The sequence below is a fragment of the Bos taurus genome, chromosome 17 (assembly GCF_002263795.3).
Source record: "Bos taurus isolate L1 Dominette 01449 registration number 42190680 breed Hereford chromosome 17, ARS-UCD2.0, whole genome shotgun sequence".
Taxonomy (NCBI): Eukaryota; Metazoa; Chordata; class Mammalia; order Artiodactyla; family Bovidae; genus Bos; species Bos taurus.
In genome coordinates, this window is record NC_037344.1 from 39,311,306 (window position 1) to 39,317,333 (window position 6,028).

Consider the following 6,028-nt stretch of genomic DNA (forward strand, 5'->3'; position numbering starts at 1 on the left):
CACATATACACACACACACATACACACACACACATACACAATTTTTTTATCCTATGGAGTTCCACTGAGAATCAGGGAGATTTCCTGCTAGCCCAGACTAGGTCTGGTTCCAGTTCTATACCATCTGTTCTATACAGTCATTAAAAAGTAATAATTTATAATAGCCAGCTCTAGAGATAAGCAAAACAACTTTAAACAGGAAGGTCAGTATCATATAAGTATGTTTGAGGAGAAGGGACATATGTATACCTATGGTTAATTCATGTTAATGTGTGACAGAAGTCAAATCAATATTGTAAACCAATCACCAATCAATTAAAAATAAATATTTTTTTAAAAAATTGCACACACACATACATAGCACATATACAACTTTTTAATACTTCTTATAATCCCAAATAAAACAGGTAAAGACATTCAAATTTCCTGTGTGTTCAAGTTTTCCATAAACTCTTGCCCTGAATTTTCTTTCTAACAACAGCAAAAAAAAAAAAAAATCAGTAAATAAACTCTATGGTACTCTCAGACAGACCAATGGACCAAGCCCAAAAGGAGTCCCACAGATACATAAAAGCTAAAATTTTAATAGAAGTGACATTGACAATATGTGAATGAGAGGGGAATTATTCAATAAATTGTATGCAAACAATTTTATAGAGGAAAAATGAAATCAGAATCTTACATAATCTTTCCTACAAAGATCAATGTCAGATGAATTAGAGATTTAAAAATGAATGTCAAAGTTACAAAATATTTCAGAAGAAAACGGGAAATATCTCTGTTACCTGGGGGTTAAGAAGAAATTTCTCAAACAAAAAGAAAACTTTCTTTTTTCAGACAAAAAGAAAATAAACTGCAAAGGAAAAGATTAATATATAAGTCTTCATTGAAATCGAAATTATGCTTATCCAAAATATTATAACAAGAGTGACTATATAACCCAAAGTGTTCAGAAATTAAATACACCATAATAATTGAAAAAATGTTAGTGAAGACAGAGAGAATGCCTTCAAGTCAATGTGAAAATTGAAATTAAACCAGTAGAAAATTTGGGGGAAATTTAAGTATCGGCAACTCTAGCCACTTATATGAAAAGAAGATAAAAATGGAAATAAAGACTTTAAAGGTGCTCACCTTCATCAACCATTGTGCATGCTCAGTTGCTTAGCCATGTCTGACTGTTTGTGATCCCATGGACTATAGCCCACCAGGCTCCTCTGACCATGGGATTCTCCAGGCAAGAATACTGGAGTGGGTTGCCATTTCCTCCTCCAGAGTATCTTTCCCACCTAGGGATCCAACTAACATCTCCTGCATCTCCTGAATTAGCAGGCATGTTCTTTACTACTAGCATCCCCTTGGAGAAGGCAATGGCACCCCACTCCAGTGTTCTTGCCCGGAGAATCCCAGGGACAGGGAAGCCTGGTGGGCTGCCGTCTCTAGGGTCGCACAGAGTTGGACATGACTGAAACGACTTAGCAGCAGCAGTAGCAGCAGCAGCAGCAGCAGCAGGGAAACCCTCATCAATCATCAGGGAAATCCAAACTAGAACCAAAGTTCAGAGTGAGACACCATTTTACTCTGATTATAGTCAAAAAAATTTTTTTCTTTAATGTGATAGCATCAGTGCTGGCAAGATTGTAAGACCCTGAGAACTGGCATGCACTACCAATGAGACTGTAAAAAGACACAACCATTTGGAAGTCAATTTCACATTCTCTAAAGCCGAGTCTGACTCTTTTGCAACTCCATTGACTGTAGCCTACCACGCTCCCCTTTCCATGGGATTTCCCAGGCAATACTGGAATGGGTTGCCATTTCCTTCTCCAAGGGATCTTCCCAACCTAGGAACTGAGACTGTGTGTCCTGCAGATTCTTTACCACTGAACAAGCAGCAAGACTACAGCACCAAAAATGAGTTGAGAGTCATATAATTTAGAATAACTTTAAAAATAGATGAATTTTTTAAAGAGTTCAAAATAATAAACACTATACTTGAGGGTGTTCTCCTAGTGCTGAAGGCTTACCTTGGGATCTTTCCAAGGGTAATGGTTTCGATGGTAATGGTTTCGATATTAATGTTGGAGACGCTTGGTGCACTTTCAGTCATGGAGCTGCTTCCATAAGCTAACTTGCAATAAACTCTCAGGTCCTCTAGAAGCAGGATCTATTCACATGTAATGATTTCAAATTTTTTCCCCAGGTACCTATGAGCACTGTGACCAAGCCCAGACTCTGAGGGTATGATCTCATGATCCTGAGCAAAAGGCAGCCCCATCAGGGGAAACTCATAGAGTATTAACGTGGTTTTCATATTCAAACAAGAGGTGACTGGGGACCCCTTGAGGACATCCCAGACGTTGATGGTATAATCGTTGTGCCCAGCAGGATACACTGAGGGAGAAGTCCACGCTGGAAGCTGCCCAGAGGCGATAGAGGCAACACACACATCATCTGATCCCGAAGCAAAGGCATCTCCACCCAGATTAGTACCAGACACTGTTGATGTCAGATTCTTGTGTTTGAAAGGCCTGCACACACTGTCCAGGGAACATGTCCCGCCCAACGGATTTCTTGTCACATCCCTCAAACAAGGTGTTCCATGTCTCTGAGGGGGCCAGGTCCAAACAGAGTACATCGGTCCCATGCCCATGAAAAGCACGGCAGCCGCCGCCTGCTCTCCACTTTCCACAGGGCACACGTGCCATCGCTGCTGGCTGTCAGGATCTGCACATCAGAGTTGGTGAAGCCGCAAGCTGACAGTCGGTGTGCATAGCAACAGACTTCTTTTTGGCAGCCTTGTTTCCATTTTTGTCAAACGTCAGTAGATACACAGAACACTTATTATCCAAACCACCGTATGCAGTGGCACGTCCCAACAGGGCGTATGCACACGCCACCACTCACTTGCAGTTCATCGCAACTCCGCACTCCTTGTTAGTAGTGAAGGAATCCCACACTACCACCTTCCCATCCTGCAAGGAGGTCACCATCCTCCTCTTATTCTTGAACCAGTCCATGCACAGAACCTTGTTCCCATGGCCTTTGAGGGTCCTTCTGGTCTTCATGACAAACTGTTCTGGGGCCTCCACGTGCTCGGCCACCTGGTGCAGCTCCAAGTCGGGCAGCTTGGCCCTCTCCTCCTCAAGTTTGCCCTTGAGGCTCTCAGCCTCACTCTTGAACGACACCAACATGTCATTTTCATGTAGCCCGTAGGCTGCTGTCTTCACGCGTGGACCCGCCTGGAGGGAAGCGGGATGCGAGTTAGCAGGCGGCGAAGGCGCGGACCACAGCACCGTAGAAGTGGGTCCAGCTGCCTCCCCATCCTCAGGCACATATCCCAGAGCAATGGATTTAATCTTTCTTGCTGACAAAGTCCCTTAATATTTTTGAAAAATGATAAAACTTCTTGCCAATTTTTAAATTGGCTATCATCTTTAATCAGAAATGTTTGTAATAGTTCTAAAGGATGTTAATTCCCAGTTAAATATAAATACGGCATTATTAAGTAAAACTGTTACATCTCTCTTTTTACATGTGTCTAAGGAATATGAATACAAGAATACATTTTTTAACCAACCATCCTTTATTTGAAAAAACTTAAGCTTTTCTTTAGCATTCAGAAATTTAACATGTCATGTTTCTCCTTAAACTTGTATCTCTATTTCATCTTCCTCAAATAATTTTATCCTAAAGGAATATATTTTATATTTGGAAGTTAATCAGTAAAAAATATATGAATTTAGAAGATAAAAAAATAGTAAAGACAAAGCACTAGTGAGTAAAATGTAAACAAAAAGAAAAAAAACAAGGAGACTTCAGTTTCTGGGAAGACAGAGTAAATGTACTTCTTATTCTCCCCAATAAGGACAATTTATGAAGAAGAAAGAAGAAAGACTGTTTAGGGACCATAGGACCCACAGAATGACACAGTGGTGAGTTCCTTGGAGTATCTTATATCCCAGACATGTAGCCAAAGAAATTGGCAAACTGGAACTACCAATAGGCACATGTAAGAAGAAACTCCAACAAGAGCCTCTCTCTCTAGTCTGGCTCAATGCACATGAATCTGAGCAAACTTCAGGAGATAGTGAAGGATAGGGAAGCCTGGTGTGCTGCAGTCCACGGAGTCATAGAGAGTTGGACATGACCTAGAGACTGAACAATAACAGCCAAGGGAAACAGGAAAGGGGCAGCCTAGCAAAAGAAAAGACTTAAAATGTATATATACCTTCTCAACTTCATTCATTCAAACACCAAAGGAGGGGGGCAAAAAGTGTGGCTCCACCTCAATCATGCTAGCAAAAACCAAGTGAGGAGCCTATACCTTCATCCTTATAAGACTATAAAAGTTGCCCCAATCCCCTCCCTGCCAGGATGGTTTCAGAGATAAGCAAGTAGTGAGACAAGCCTTTCATCTCTCCTGGCTAGTGACAAGCCTACCCTGCGGTGTTAGTGGAGACCACATGGAGAACTGCAACTCCCAAACTCCTAACCCTGCCAAGCAATAATGAGGACTCTCCAACCGTGTATCAACAGAGCACACTGTTTTAAGAAACTTGTACTTCTATTTCCAACTGTCAGTGCAAGGCAAATCTTCTCCTGCTAAGGTGGTGTCAACATAAATCCATCTAAAATAGGTTTAAATAAGCTATGGTCTCACAATATCATACAAAAATGTCCAGGTAGCAATCAAAACTCACTGCTTATACCAAGAAACAGGAAGATATAAAACTGGATGAAAAAAAGAAGTCAATAGATGCCAACACAAATATGACAAAGTTGTTAGAACTATCTACGAATATTTTAAAGCAGTCATAGTTAAAATCCTTTAATAAACAACTATGGAAAACAAATGAAAAAGTAGAAAACCTCAGCAAAAAAATAAAATGTAAGAGAGATTTCTGCATGATAGTAGAGTAAGATGCTCCTTTTTTTCTCCTCTTCAATCTAAAAGTAAAGAATCTACAACTTCAAAAAGGTGCCTCTGCCCAATATACCAGAACACAGGAGAATTCCATTTATCTGCACACCTAGAGATGGGTGGACCAGAATACACAGAAGCAGGACTAGGGGAACACTGGAGGCAGTGCCTGAAATCTTGGCTTCCAGCCCTATAGCTGAGAGCCCGCAGCCCTGTAGAACTTGATAGAAGCAGGGAAGGTAGCTCACACAACACTGGCCTCCTGGCACAGGCAGTTGGGCAGCAGTGGCAGTAGAGTCTGGAACTCCATCCCTTCAGTTGCAAAGTGAAAGTCGCTCAGTCATGTCCAACTCTTTGCGACCCCATGGACTATACAGTCCATGGAATTCTCTAGGCCAGAATACTAGAGTGGGTGGCCTTTCCCTTCTCCAGGGGATCTTCCCAACCCAGAGATTGAACCCACATTTCCCGCATTGTAGGTGGATTCTTTTCCAGCTGAGCCACAAAGGAAGTCCAAGGGCGCCAACAATTCCAGCCCTCCACCCGCCACTGGAAGCAGAAAGATCCATGAATATAACAACACATGACATGGCAGAAGTACCCATGACACCAGATCCTCCTGTACCAAATCCCTCCTGCCACAGCTACAGAGCCTGCAAATTAGGGGCACAGCAGACGAGTCCATCATTCCAGTGCTCCAAGCTGCGACAAAAGCAACGCTTGCAGCAGCAAGACACCAACAAACCTGGAGGCACAAGCACTGATACCAGGAGTACTCGTGACATCTCTGACAAGGCAGTGAAAGGTCAAAAGTGCCAACTCTCAGATATAATCAGAGACAGATGCCAAAATCAGACAGAGGTTACAATAAAGAAAACTAAGCCAATATCTATTATGAATATAGACACAAAAATCTTCAACTAATAAATATGACTGTCTATATTTAGAACCACCATAATTGTTGCATCAGCTGTCAAACATGATTCAGAATACTCTAGAGTAGGAGAAAAGGGCCATAAAAAACTCTCAGTTAATTAAAAGAAATTATTTTGTTGTTGTTGTTCAGTCACTAAGTCTGACTCTTTGCGACCCCGTGCAGCATGC

General features: G+C 41.7%; 1 pseudogene; it reads right to left on the reverse strand.

Annotated features, from left to right (window-relative positions):
• Positions 1-2,207: 2,207 nt before the first annotated feature.
• LOC783231 (guanine nucleotide-binding protein subunit beta-5-like) lies at positions 2,208-5,709 on the reverse strand (annotated as a pseudogene).
• Positions 5,710-6,028: the final 319 nt, after the last annotated feature.